The 15,442-nt window shown below is 40.3% G+C and overlaps 1 long non-coding RNA gene across 2 annotated transcripts in view; it reads right to left on the minus strand.

Annotated features, from left to right (window-relative positions):
• Nucleotides 1-300: 300 nt before the first annotated feature.
• Nucleotides 301-15,442, minus strand: part of LOC311528385 — an 83,210-nt gene continuing 68,068 nt past the window's right edge. Inside the window, exons 3-4 of one of the 2 annotated variants that reach the window (XR_014713592.1) lie at nucleotides 622-790; nucleotides 301-504 (exon numbers count right to left, since the gene is read on the minus strand). This is a non-coding gene — a long non-coding RNA (uncharacterized lncRNA). Of the gene's footprint in view, nucleotides 505-621; nucleotides 794-15,442 lie in introns of both variants that reach the window. The other variant, XR_014713593.1, reaches the window with a different exon arrangement.

The following is a 15,442-nucleotide window of genomic DNA, read 5'->3' on the forward strand; positions in this document are numbered from 1 at the left end:
GGTTTAAAATGGCTGCTACTGAAGGGAATCAGCCATTTTAATTATTGCTTGGCCTCCTACTTCCTCTATCTTCTGCCTTTCCTGCCTGCCATTTTTCTTCCTGAACCTCAGTCCAAATGGGGTTGGGCTTTACTGTGCAATCCCTCATACTGCCCAATCTGCCTCTCCATGAACCATACTCTGTTCCCCTGAGGCACTGTCCTTGCTGCCGCCTGTGATTCTCCTGCTGCCCAGCCTTCTTGCTGCCATGCAAGTGTCAGGGGGCCGGGGGGGGGGGAAGAGGAGAGACCAAACATAGAATTACCACAAAATAAAAAATCTTTATTTCTCTTTGTACAAAAAATGAAATGCTCGCTATAACCATTTCCCACAAGGTCTTAAAAGGGAAATCAATCCAAGAGCCTCATTAGGGTACAAGATTTCATGCAAATACACCAGAAAGGGTAAAAATACACACTAATGTTCCTCAGGCTGCTGCTGGATTACGATCTCCATTCCTCTGATCTGAAAGGAAAAAGACAGCCAGTTAGGGTCAGACTGTAAAAAAAAAAGATTTTGTGCAGTTTCTGAGTGTGTAACACAGTGCAAAATTAACAAATGAAGCCTCAACATTCTACCTACCCATGATGTGGTGGTGGACAATGGCCTCGCCCCTCTCATTGGTGTCTTTGAATCCCCTCCTTATCTATAACTGACACATATATGGAAACTTAGTGGGGGATGTGACGGGGCTGCACACCCTTGCCCAGGGAAGAGCAGACATGCAGAAGTCTTGCTTCAAGTTAGCAGCCTGCTGGAGACAGAGAGGAGGGAAAAATTACTTTATCAAATGAAAAGAATACCAGAAAAACAACTGTATAAAAATGATATCAAGCCTCAACCTATTTCTTCAAAGCCAGCTACATCCTCAGCAGACCTCTCCACTACATGCATTGCCTCACCCAAAAAGTGTTCAGAGAGCTTCCTTACATTATTGTTAGGTTTCAGAGTAACAGCCGTGTTAGTCTGTATGCGCAAAAAGAAAAGGAGTACTTGTGGCACCTTAGAGACTAACCAATTTATTTGAGCATAAGCTTTCGTGAGCTACAGCTCACTTCATCGGATGCATACTGTGGAAAGTTTAGAAGATCTTATTATATACACACAAAGCACGAAAAAATACCTCCTCCCACCCCACTCTCCTGCTGGTAATAGCTTATCTAAAGTGACCACTCTCCTTACAATGTGTATGATAATCAAGGTGGGCCATTTCCAGCACAAATCCAGGGTTTAACAAGAACGTCTGGGGGGGGAGGGTAGGAAAAAACAAGGGGAAATAGGCTACCTTGTGCAAGGTAGACTATTTCCCCTTGTTTTTTCCTACCCCCCCCCCCCAGACGTTCTTGTTAAACCCTGGATTTGTGCTGGAAATGGCCCACCTTGATTATCAAACACAATGTAAGGAGAGTGATCACTTTAGATAAGCTATTACCAGCAGGAGAGTGGGGTGGGAGGAGGTATTTTTTCATGCTTTGTGTGTATATAATAAGATCTTCTAAACTTTCTACAGTATGCATCCGATGAAGTGAGCTGTAGCTCACGAAAGCTTATGCTCAAATAAATTGGTTAGTCTCTAAGGTGCCACAAGTACTCCTTTTCTTTTTACATTATTGTGTTCAGTCATTGTATGGAAAAATCTCTCCACTCATGGTGCTGCTTGTAACCAATTCATTGTTAAGTATTATTACTGTTACACAAAATGACACATACAACAGTGGCCTCTAGGCACAACCACAATACAAATAAATAATAATATGATCCGTCAATAGTTTCAGGATTAATATCATCCTAATATGATAATTCAGTCAAAATTCAAGACCTTGACACCTTCACTCATGTGTGATTACTTTCTCAGCGTGTGGTCCTGTTGATTTCAGGATGACATGAATTCAAATTTACTGTTTCACTTTTCTCCACAGCACAATTTCTAAATTTCCTGCCGCTGAACTCTTCAGGACGACCAGGCAAAATATTTTCAGTGGAGGTCACATGCCTCTAGAACGTGCTCTCTATATAGCCAGACTGTAACATACATGCCATAAGATACAGACCAGCAACTTTTCACTCAGCACTGCTCACTGAAACACATTCCCTTTCATTCCCTTACTCACATTCAAAATCCAATATTCACTTGGCATAACATCCTTCCCAATGACTTATGAAATAAAACAACGTTATCACTCTATATATTCAGTACGTCCCTTATAATTAAAGAAATAACAGAAGACACGCATCCAGTCATTGTTCTGCCTTACTGGAATACAGTGCACCCCTATACTTACCATTCACATAGATTTTTAATATCATTCCCAGTATTGTTTGAATACCCTCCAAACTACCTATCGCTGTGCCAGTTGGGAAAATGGAATGATGCCATATATAAACACCACAACTAATAACAATGAGAGAAAATGTCCACTCCAACCAAACCAGCTGCCTGGTGCTTACCCCCATATGTATAAATTCAGCAGTCAACACTACATAAATTGCCTCATACAAAAATATTTGAACTCTGACATCCTTTCAACAGGTTCAGGGATACTGTTTACAGTATTTCAGCCTGTCCCCAGGTTTTAATGTCATAAATGTTTTCAGCTACTGTTGTAACCGCTACTCTCAAACTTTAACCCTGTGACACCGCTGGCATAGTACATTCCACTGCTGACAATAGCATGCACACTCCAGGGGCTTAACTGTCAGCAACAAGCACTCCAAAACATTTCCTCCTTCCGTACTGCAACTGACAGCAGTAAATTACTTACAAACTATGGGCCTGATTCACCACTTCATCATGCCAATTTTCGGCTGGTGACTTGAATGGAAGTCATATAGGTGTAAAACTGCAGTAAGGTGGGTGGTGAATCACATCCTATGTATGTTCAGATAATTAGCATCTTTTCCCTTGAACCGTAATACACTTTCTCCGTAAATGGGCAACAGAACCAATGAGTGTACACATTTCATTTAGCCTATAAAGTAATTTTAGTAGCTATCATCATTGTACCATTTGAAATATTCTCTGTTCACATCAAATGATTTCCCCTGTAATTGATGTCATAAAGAATATCTGTGTTAAGTTGTCTTCATTTCCACAGTTTTCGATCCTTATGATGATCAATTATTTATGTACAGACCAAATGAAAGGCAAGATTGTAATGACCCCTAGGGGTTTAATGGTATTATAATAAATCTTGAGAGCAGAGCTCAAGTGGGTGTTGTTAACAAAAACCAGTGCTGGGCTAACATGCTATTTTTAGACATATTATTTTTTAGAGGAAGTGAGAGAATTGACTGGGAAGAGCTCAGTTTCTATAATTCCTCTCCTCTTGGTCTGCCAGTCAGCTTCCACCATTCAGCCCTTCCCTATGAGGCTCCCGCCACTCTCATCCCTTCCATCAAAAAAGAAAATTGTACATTTATTGCCAGTCCTATCAGCCCCATCACTTTGGCTGCCAGTTTGACCTCACTGTCTTCATGTCCCTAGGCCTTGCTATGCCAGAAACTCCAGCACGGCATTACAATATTTGTTTTACAAAGTGCCTAGTCTGACTTAAAAATTAATTTTTGTAGCAGGTTTATTGTGAAGCCTGCATAAAGTTAGAGATGGGTTTGAGCTGCAAAGTTTGCATCTGGATCAGAACTTCCCAAAGGCTGAGGCTATTTGGACCTAGGGCTTTGTTTCAAGCTCACAATACTCTCACAACTTGACATAGCACAACCATTAATCAATATTCATAATTTAGAAAACATCAGACCTTCTTGTAACTCACAGCAGATTTTAAAAATAATTTCCTTCATGCTCAAGACCCCATTTTTCCTCTACATGGATGAAACTCTCATTGACTCAAATGACGCCAAGATTTCATCCCATGTATTTTCTCTCTCTCTTTTCCCCCAATTCTCTATGGAAAAGATAGGTCAAGAAAGATATATGTCAGATATACCATGAAGAGATTTACTCACCCAATTGTAAATACATGGGGCCTTATTTATACAGAGGCCTCTTTACACTACCCTATAATAATTTGTTACAGTAGCTTGCGTAGTGTACAAATTAGCAACAGATGCAATATAGATCTGCATCTTCCAACGTCACTAGTGATTTTGAGTGCCTTAGGTTTTGGGTGCCCATTTTGAGATCCCTAATAGGGACCCAATGTTCAGATGGCAGGTACTCAGCACTCAAATTAGGTATGCAAGAACTGACGCACCCCATATCACTAGTAATTTTTTTTTCAAATGATCTCCATTGGTTTCCACTGATACAGGGACAAATTTTGAAGCCCTTGGTCAGGAAAAGACCATCATTGGAGTTTTTACTTTCGCGAGTGCTTTAAGATATTACCATTTCCTTTAAAAAGACACATGCTGCTAATACAAATTCCAATGCACTATTACATTCTGACATTGTATGAAAGGAAATCCTTTCCACAGTGAGGGGCAAACGATGTGACCAAAAGTCACAAATTCCAAATTCTTCAGACCAAATTCTGCATTAAAGTCAATGGGAGTTTTCTTCAATTAAGGACGGCACAATTTGGCCTCAATTGATTTGTACAAAAACAAATGAGGCAACTGTTACAATTAGTGCCTTTGCCATTATATTTCCTTTTCTTTGCTTTCACATTGCTTCTTCTCATAATGTACTTGGAAGAAATAATGACTCTTGTAAATGTCAGCAAGGAGCTAATTCGAAACTATAAAGCAATCAAATCCAGAAAGCAGACCAAGATTTAGCCTACTTCAATAACTAGAATTTACAGTCTCACACAATGAAATGTTTAATAGTCAACTATTTAGCTGTAGTGAATTAGACCTTCACTGTGGTCGTCTGATCACAGATCTCTATGGGTGGAAAATACTATGTAGGAGCTAATTGTTAAGATTATTTATTACTAACAGCAGCTCACTTTTTATAGAAGTATTCTGTTCCTTAAAGATGAAAGTAGGGATGGACAAAACAATCAGCACCTAATGACGAGCTGAAGTCTGACTTTTAAAGGCTTGGATTTCCCTCTCTTCCCAGGCTCCTTAAATCTTCTTTTCCTCCCTGAAACCCAAGTGACCTCCAACCTCCTATCTACCCTGTTCCAAATGCTTCCATAAGCCTCTGTGTTGTTGACAGCCACTTGGCTCAATACCAGGCCATACACATTTTGAATAGTTTGGCAGGCAGGATGCTCTGGGGTGCTTGTGATCAAGGAAGTTCTAGAGTGTGGGAAATGTGCAGCATATGGCCCTCCGAGGCGGTCATGCTCCTCGCAGCCTCAGATAGGGCTGGGACATAAAGGGGGCTGGGACATGAAGTGAAAGCAGCAAAGTGGTGGGGTAGGGGTAGAATCATAGAGTTCAAGGCCAGAAAGGAGCACCGGGTCATCTCATCTGACCTCCTGTATATAACCCAGCTCCTGCACATGAACCCAACAACCAAATGAGATCAAAGTGTTCCAGCCCACAAGAGACTAGACTATGATGTGCCACAGGCAGAGACTAGGACGAGCTGAGGTGCACCAGTGCCCAAGGCCCCTGCAGTGGCAGAATATCCAAAAGATTAGGATAAGCACCTAAACATTTGGATTATTTAACATTTTTATAGATCCACAGATTCCAAGTCCAGAAGGGATCATTGTGATCATCTAGTCTGACCTCCCACATAACACAGGTCATAGAATTTCCCCAAAATAATTATTAGAGCACAGCTTTTAGAAGAAACCTCCAATCTTGATTTAAAAATGGTCAGTGATGGAACGTCAACATGGGCCCATCACTAAACGTTTAACCTGCCCCCCAAATAATCCTTCCAATTCACATATTACAGACAGTTGTTTGCCAGTAGACCAATAATAGGTAAAAGGCGTATTTAATAGTAGATGGTATTTTTCAATTTCCATTGAGTTCCCATGGGAATGCCCACAAACAGCACAAAGGACTTTTGCACCAGCACTTGTAAGGTGCATCAGGAATTGTCATAGTGCCTGGGGGGGTGACAGTGCTTGTGTAGTTAATAATGCTGTTGTCTACAATAAGAAATGCACACAGCAGTGTGGCTCACCAGATCCATTATTTCTGACAATAAATCTCAACAAAAAGTGTTGCTTTTTAAAGGACATCCCAGTCTTGAGAAATTATGTGGGCAACATGTGAGGACAGTGTAGTATGAAACGAGAAATTTTGTATGACATCCTGGCTCTTCATGTGAAAAATGGCCTAAGATTCCATTCGTTACTGAGGTCTGCAGGGCTTAAAGAATACAAAGTAAATATACAAAAGGCTTCTCTCCTTAGATAGCATTTATCCTCTCAAGTGTGGAGGTATGTTTGATTAATGTGTAGCAATCTAAGGGATAAGATGTCATGTTTGTGTTGCGTGAAATGTGAAATGACAAGGGACTCGTGATGTTTCCTCATGGTGCTTTTATGTTCAATTATCTTGGTTTTTAAGCGGTTTGTTTTGCTCCTGCTATTTGTATAGGCCCATGTGGATATTTTAGTATTTGGATCACATGACTTAGGTCACACAGGATGGAGTTTTGTATCTGGTATGTTTTGCCTTTGAATAGGTGCCAAAAGCTCGCTTTCCTATATACACATTGGACCATCGTGCACAGCATTCACAGATGAAATTCCCTTGTGAGGGTTTTGCATCGGGTAGAACTGCATGGCTAGAGCTGCACTTGCCAAAGGTGATTAATGTACTAAAAGGTCCTTGTGAATCCTGCTTCTTTAACTAAAATGAGCAGGAGTTCATGAAAAGGATACTCCAGTGCAGAGTCCATGTCCTAGTGGTTCTTAGAAATCCTCATACATCCTGAATCACAGACAAAATATCTGAAGAGAAGTATAATGGGCCTTCTTTGTTGGTACAATACAGTCTCTTTGCATTGGCTTAGCTAGGGGAAGGAGTCACAGATCAGCTGCCTTCCTGTTTGATTTTCCCTCCCTCACCAGGTTTCAGAGTAATAGCCGTGTCACGAAAGCTTATGCTCAAATAAATTGGTTAGTCTCTAAGGTGCCACAAGTACTCCTCCCTCACCAGGTGGTAGAGATAGCTTATAGAATGTTTCCACATCGCAGATTGGAGGCCGAAATGCAAGTGTTTCTTTTTATTACTCCTTTGCTTCTGCTACCTTCTCCTGCTCCTCAACTCCCAAGGGCACTTCTTTCACCTTTTCTATCCACTCAGTCTGTGGTCCCAGCAAATGGAATTCTACTGGCAATTGCAGGCACCAGGTAGCATTGTCTGGATGCCTCTCGTCTCTGCAAGCCCATTGTATGTGACTTGGTGCTGACGACATAGCTGGTTGTCCTGATAGTTATGGAGTTGTCAGAAAATTAGGCACTTTTCGGAACAGGCATAGTTAAAAATGAACTTTAATATTAGAGACTTCTCTTTTCTTCGAGTGCAAACTGTTTTATCGGGGCTTGTCTTGGTTCCCTCCCCACTCTGAACTCTAGGGTACAGATGTGGGGACCCGCATGAAAGACCCCTCTAAGCTTATTTCTACCAGCTTAGGTTACAACTTCCCCCAGGCACAAATTCTTTGCCCTTGGAGGGTATGCTGCCACCACCAAGTGATTTAACAAAGAATCAGGGAAAGAACCACTTGGAGTTCCTATTCCCCCAAAATATCCCCCCAAACCCTTACACCGCCTTTCCTGGGGAGGCTTGAGAATAATATCCTAACCAATTGGTTACAAAGTGATTACAGACCCAAACCCCTGGGTCTTAGGACAATAGAGAAATCAGTCAGGTTCTTAAAAGAAGGATTTTATTTAAAAAAGAGGTAAAAATCACCTCTGTAAAATCAGGATGGAAAGTACCTTTACAGGGTAACAAAAGATTCAAAAACACAGCAGAACTTCCTCTAGGCTTAGTTTCAAAGTTACAAAAAAACAGGAATAAACCTCCCTCCAGCAAAGAAAAATTCACAAGCAAAACAAAATATAATCTAACACGCCTTGCCTGGCTTTTACTTATAATTTTTGTAATATGAGAGACTTTTAGGATGGTTTATAGGAGAAGGAGTTTTCTAACCTGATGCTTCTCTGCTTCCAAAGAGAACACACAAAAAACAAAGAACCTTCCCCCCACCCCAGATTTGAAAGTATCTTCTTTCCCCATTGGTCCTTTTGGTCAGGTGCCAACCAGGTTATTTGAGCTTCTTAACCCCTTATGGATAAGGAGGAATTCTAGGCTACTCTTAGCTGTATGGTTATGACAGGGCTCATTGACCCAAAGCTCTTGCTCTTACTCTTGAGTATTAAGTGACATGACAGATCATGTGAAAATGACAGCTGGGGTGAAGTCAATGGAAGTTTTGCCATTGACTTCAGTGGGGCCAGGATTTCACCTATGGTTTTTATTTTTTTAGAGTAGCTTGGCAGATAATGGCAGCTTGATTATATGAATGGGGAGCTCTACTGAGGAAACTGAAGAAACACTGCTGGGAGTAGTTATAGATGCATGTGACTGCTATATGATGGCAGTTTCTGAGTAGCATTACCTCATTTTATATGGCTTGTTTATTTTTTCCCTTTATTATGGAGATTCTTCTCTAACCCCATAAAGCAGTAAAGGAATCCAACATACCATTATAAGATAGGATGAACATGGCTTCGTTGTATTTAATTTTGTATTTTTCCTCCATGCAATAAAAACATTTCATCATAACCAACCAAACCCTCTATGACTGTTCTTACAAGACCAGGGTTGTTAGTCCTGACCAAATTCCAGTTTAGATAATTATATTCTTCCTACCTAATTTCCACCTGCAGTCTCAAATAGATACACTCCTTGTCCTAAACTACTCTTGAGTAGCAGTGCTATGCACTGTTAAACAAGCACTGCATTCTAATCCAAAAGGTTGCTGCAGTCCAGTGATTTCTCTTTCTGTAAGTTTATGAAACATTTGGGGATCTCTTAGGAGAATATTATAGGTAAGACTGCTTTTAGATAAGCATAGAGTAAGGGGTGGCACATACCTGGGCCACCACAGAAGAAGCACCAGGAAGGATGTGTCACAATTCCATTCTGTGATCTCTTCTTGCTGTGGGAATGGTGTACATTCCTTGACCCCTTTTTGAGGCATACCTTACTCCCTCTCCTGATGCCTAGCTAACTCCACTGGTGCACAGGGCATGAAGCCATTATTATGGACTCTTCCTGCCCACCAGTTTTTGATGGGGAGGAGGGGAGTATTGGGTCCCTAGCTCTTGCTCTCCATCCCGCATCTCAACTGTGCTCTAGGTAGCCTTAACATAGCCATGCAGAAGAGCCAAGATCCCTTACACTCCAACCTGACTGCACTAGGAATAATTAAAATCCAGCCCTATATAATATGAGATATGTAATATCTACATACAAGGGCCTATTATTGTTAGAATATTGTTGCTTAGACCTCTACCCTTCAGATAGATTTGCGCATTACACTGCTTATATTCACCTATCACTCTAATTCTCAGAAGAACTACTGTGTAATAACAAGGAAGTCCATTTCTAAAATTCATAACAATAATTTTTAATCTCATTCCTGCTTGCATTTCTTAACAAAAGAAATGGTCAATACTACATTGTTCTATAAATCAATAAAGTCTCACAGTATCACATACTTTACACTCTTGAAATGCGTGCCTAACTCCAAAATGCATTTAGAAATTAGTACAATGTATTTAGAAATTAGCCATTAACAAACTATCAAATTACAAAAACATAATACAAAGGTCACATGCAGTGAATGCAAGTCTGTTTTATGCACTTTAGTTTTCCATTTCTACATAGAATATAACTTTTTTAAAATGTGTTGGAGAAATTTAATTTCTTATATTTAGAAACTAACTTTTTGGAAAATACATATGTACTACTGCATAAAGTTAGTAAGGTTTAATGCCTATACAGAACAAAAGAGGAAACATGTTCACACTTTCAGTTGACTCTGTGAGAGATGGAAAGAGTTTTAATTCTGGCTATTGCAAGAGAGGCCTTTATAATTTATAGTTTTCAACTCTGATAGATGTGCAACATAACTATAGGTTATAGAGACAAAACTTTCAAAAATGTTTTGGCCTCATCTACTAGCTGATATTAAAATAGCTCCCCTCCCCCCGGAATCTAATGTGAAAGCATAAACCTGAATCTGCCTTTTGTAAATATCTGTCTTTAAGGACCACTTAGTGGACAAACATAGCACAACAGGTTTTATATAACTATTCTCACTTCCTCCCTCTTTCGAAAAGGTTCTACGAAGAATGAACATCTTTATCCTTTCCCTGGAGGGACATTTTTAAAAACACAATATACCAATTTTGTTGTGTTGTGGTTTTTTCAGTATGAAAAAAAGTAAGGATGGTGGGGGAAGGAAGAATTTACAAACATCGAATATATTTTCATACTTTTTCATTTCAGTTCAATAAATCGAATGTTTGGGGTCCCAGACGACCTAGATCTCAGTGTGTCCCTGCAGCACTGGAACTCCAAACACAAAACCACAGAGATAGTTATTGAAAACTGGTAAATGAAACTAACTATGAGCCGAAAGTGAAATTGTGTGACCTAGTTTCACTCACTAAGCTAAGTCAATTGCAAAACAGAAACAGAGGCATAAATATTGAAAACTAATTAAGAGTTTTTAAAAAATTCTTCAATTGTAATAATCTAAGTTTGTAATAGCCTTAGGTATTGTTCCTTCCTCAGTAAAAGAATTGTTTTAATTATTTTTTTCATGTGACTATATTCAATTTAGTAAGCAACACATGGTTCATCATCACATAAAATGAAGCTTGTCATTTGTGTAGTTATCTCCTACATCCCAAAGAATAAAGATATATTTGTTTATCTGTGAAAGGTTCTCATCAATTTATCTTTATTCAGATCTCTTAAATAATTACTTATTACAGAATCTTGCACATTTCCTTATCCCACTAAGATAAAGTGCTGTCCTACTAGACATAAGATCACCACTGTGGATCATGTATGGCTCCATGGTACCTCTGAGTTCAAATGCATTTTAACATGGCACTCACTGCATAAAATTTAAAGGCAAGTACTGTGTGAATTTCATGGCTTCTGAGTATGTACATTAGGAAATTTAGCCCTTAACGTTTCTCATTGTTCCTTTTAACACAGAAAGAACTTATCCTTCCCTTTCATTGGAGTAGCCTTAGCTCTAGCATTTACATGGACCAAATCATCCAGTTCAGGGTGGGCTTCATATTCTGGTAGAGTGATATGTCATGAAAATTTACATGTACCAAGTTAATTCCTCTAAACTTTCTACTACTTTTTGGAGGGAGGTGTGAGGAGGCTAGAGGAGAGAGAAAAGGGGGTTGTCATAATTGGGGCTAGATTCTCTACCAGAATGGGAACTGTGTGCTTTAATTGCTACCACATCAGAGAAGTTGAACTGGGTTGGTATCTGTTGCTCCCACAGAAATTTTGATCTCTAAATGTTAGGAATAGATTAGTGGACTGTTCTGTTTCAGTGTTCTTTAACAGGGCACCATCAAGGAGGTCAGATGCCAAATGTAGGTTTTGCTAAAACAAAAAAAATGTTTTGCAAAAACTAATATGAATGGAAAGGGTCAAAACCCAAATCTCAAATCCAAATCTCTTCAAATTCAGTAGTATCTGTTTCTATTAAAATCCCTGTAGTCCTCTACTGGTATATTTCTAGACAGGATCCAAAAGTAAAAGGGTCTTTTTTTCTGAGGCAGATGTACCCAAAATCTTCTAAGAACAGCTTGAATGATTTCACAGCCTAAACCTAATCCAGATCTAGAAACATCCTGGATCCATCTCTAAATGTCAATAGAAAGGTTTTTAAAAATATATACGTTCCTATACACTGAAGGATTAAGCTACCACATGAGAATCAGGAAATGAAATTGACTATAAATAGCCCAGTTGATTTTCACTCTCCAAGCTGAATTAAGTGCAAAAGTAAGCAAGCAGCACAAGTGGTTGGAAGTGTATTTGATATTTAAAATAATTTCAGTTTGAACAATCTAAAGTTGTTTCAGAATAGTAATACTGCTCACACCATCTTTTAAAAATCTGTATTGGATGAGATTGTGTGCTGATCCTCTAAAGCTACATCTACACTGCAGTAAAACACCGCTGGCTGGCCCAGGTCAGCTGACTCAAGGTTGCAGGGCTTGGGCTGTGAGGCTATAAAATTGCAGTGTAGACATTTGAGCTTGAGCTAGTGCCTGGGCTCTGGGACCTGCATGGGAGAAGGGTCCAGCTCAAGCCCAAATCTCTACACTGCAATTTTAGCCCCGCAGCCCAAGCCCTGCAAGCCCAAATCAGCTGATGCAGGCCAGCCACAGGTGTTTTATTGCAGTGTAGATATACACTCACAGGTACAACCTAGCATTGACAGACCAGGGGAGATGGATCTAAGGTAGTGTTAAATTACCTTTGTGCTCTCCAGATCCTAGGCTGCTCAGGGCCACAGACTGGAGGCCAGCCTAAGCTACCACAGCCTTCTCCTTACAGTCCTATGTGTCTCAGTGCTGCCAAGACGAGAATCTCTGCAGGATTGTGTGCTGCAGCCACCCCCCAGCATGACCCCTACACCGGGGCTTATAAGGGGGGCCTTGAAAGGCAGCCATATGGCTGTCTCTGCATTGCCTGTGCCAAAGGAATCCTCTCATAGCTGAAACCGTGTTTTTAGGGCTCCTTTACGCTGGGTAAGAGCTGGAGTGGGAGTGAGGATATCACCCAATTTTATCTTGACAAAGGTCCCTTTAAGTAGTATGTGCACCTCTTCTTTCTTCTGTGCTTATTCTGGGTAAGTGAACAGGTGGTTTTATATGTCCATCATAACTTACTTGAAAGGACCAGAAATTCAGCGTTCACAAACTGGGTACCACTATTAGCAGTAAGACAAAAACTTTAGCACCTCTATGCCTTTCAGTATTCGTTCATGTACTTAGAAAACCTGCTAATGTTGCTAAAAAACTTGCAATGGAATCTAGGCTGCCCGTTCAAATCCAGCTCTAGTCCACAATGATTGAAGATTGCGACCATGGGATGGTCGCCTATGTGACAGGAGTTTGCTAGACTCCCTCCAGGATAATGGACAGGTGTCCACTACCACAGTTGGTACTAACTAACACGCTGTTAGCAGACTCAGTGGATAGGCCCAGGCACTGAGCCTCTTTCACACCTGCACATGGTCCTTGTGGGTCAGAGCTGGGGCACTATTTGGTGAAAGCTTACACTGCTGCTGGTCACGCTTTACAAATTCTGTGGTTTAATTAACAAATTAAGAAGCAATTAAATCTCACGATAGGAAAGAGTATTCTTAATTGAACTCAAGTCTAATATGTCAGGTAGAGAAATGGTTACAAGGGTTATTTGGGGAGGGGGGTTGGCTTCTGCATGTCTGAAGCAATAGTTGCATGATGCTCCTTTGTTCTTTATATCTTTAGTGATGCAAGGCACTGACACAAACTGCATACAGCAAGTTGTCATTGCTAGATACCTTCAAGTATCAGATTTAGGATTTCATTTAGAAGCGTTATTGGAATGACTATACTTTGTATTAATAAGCCATGAGATTCATCTGACTAGCCAAGAACATAAAATTAAAAATATTGTATTCCCCATGGTGATCTTTTGATCAGGGAATTCTCCTTTGCATTTTCCAAGACCTGTTGTGGCTACGATGGGTTGTCTTATTTGTGTAAGCAGCTGAGTGTGTTTGTCCATATTGCTCTACAGATTCCAATAGCTTTCACAGAAGTTTTAACTTCTTCAAACTCCAGAAGATTCAAACAGGTCACTGGACAACTGGCCAGTAACTCGAGTTTAACAACATTTTTGTCAAAGACATTTTTAGAAATTGGGTTGCTTAGAAACCTAGTTGGAAGTGACTGGTGTTATAGGGAAACCGAGTAAAGATTTTAACTCAAACACTGGTCACAAATAGATCACAGACAAGTGCAATGTGGGCTGATTTAATTCCACATACGCTTACCTAGAAATTCTTGCACACTCATACACTTCTTTATTTATTTATTTGCTCATAGAATAGAGCACTTTTCAGGAGTGTAGAGTAAAAAAACACAACTGACTTCCAATCTGTCCCTGCTGTCTCAGTAACATGTCACCTCACATTCAGCTAGAACTATGGCAAATTCATGGATCAAGAATGGCAGGGTTTGGGCAGAAGAGGAGTAAGCCGTTTTTAAAATTACAGTAGCAGGCTGCTACTTGGCCTTCCTTGCACTCTTTTATAAGGCAATACAGACTAGATATGGCGGCCTCACCAAAACCTGCAGCAGGCAAATGCTGAGAGCTGTTGCTTTGTAAAGCCCATCCTCCCAATATCAAGGGGAAAATGGGCACTGCTACTCCCAGCTCACAGCTCCAGTTTGATGGATTAAGGGGCAGAAACCCGTTGCGTGACAAAGGGCAGAAAATGGGAAAGCTCCAATTTTTGCCATTTACTAATAGTGGCAACATTCTAACACAGAGACAATCCATTTCGGATCCACTAACAAATTGTAAAGATGAAAGCTGGCTCCTAAAATGCTGTTTGAGCTGAATTATCCATTGCTTGTGCTGGTTTCAGGCTTAATCAGGAGCAAGTTTATTTGTTTGAGGCAATTACGAGTTGGTGGGAAAAGGAATTCTGTGTTATTTCAACCTGAACTGTATTTTGAAGCTGATCATTTTCTAACCATAAATTTCACCTGAAAAAACAGGCTCCAACTGATCATTACATGTCATCTTGCTAAGCAAAAAGTTCTGAATTTGCACAACTATGCAGAGAAATGATATCTTATGCCTTTGACTGAGCAGCAGACTGCGGTTCAGGTTGCACCAGACCTTTCTTTTATACAATCTATAGGGTAAATCCTGTATTGATTTATGCACCATTGTACCCCTTTACATCAAGAGGGCTGCTCAAGGTTTGAGTCAGTGCAGAACACGGCACTTTATTTGCATAGGATTTTGGATATTTTTCCCTTTTGTCTGTGGATACCATGACTGAGCAGCCCTAGTTCAGGCCTCTTGCCCCCTAATTTCCATTTCCATTTCTCCCCCCACCCCCATTTATTAAATGTTCTGATTTTTACAGCTGAGAATGAAAGAATGACAGCAACCTCCACGGCCACAAGCACTCTTCGGAAACACAGTTCTGCCAATAAACATCAGTCCGAGCCAGAAAAACCCGTTATTCTAGTCCTGGGTATCCCTGAACAGAGGTTGCTAAATGTAATGAACCTGTGTCTTTGTAGGGGTTATGTACTTGGTCTCTTCGCCCTTTAACTTGAGGTTCACTGACAGGTGAATGTCACAGTGTCACACTGGATATTGGCTTGATGATGTTAAATGATCATCCACTAATGACTCGGCTGAGACCATCAAGTCTCTGTTCATTAGTAGTCTATTCCAA

Source organism: Lepidochelys olivacea, assembly GCF_965140295.1.
Source record: "Lepidochelys olivacea isolate rLepOli2 genome assembly, chromosome: 11".
NCBI classification, from domain to species: Eukaryota; Metazoa; Chordata; order Testudines; family Cheloniidae; genus Lepidochelys; species Lepidochelys olivacea.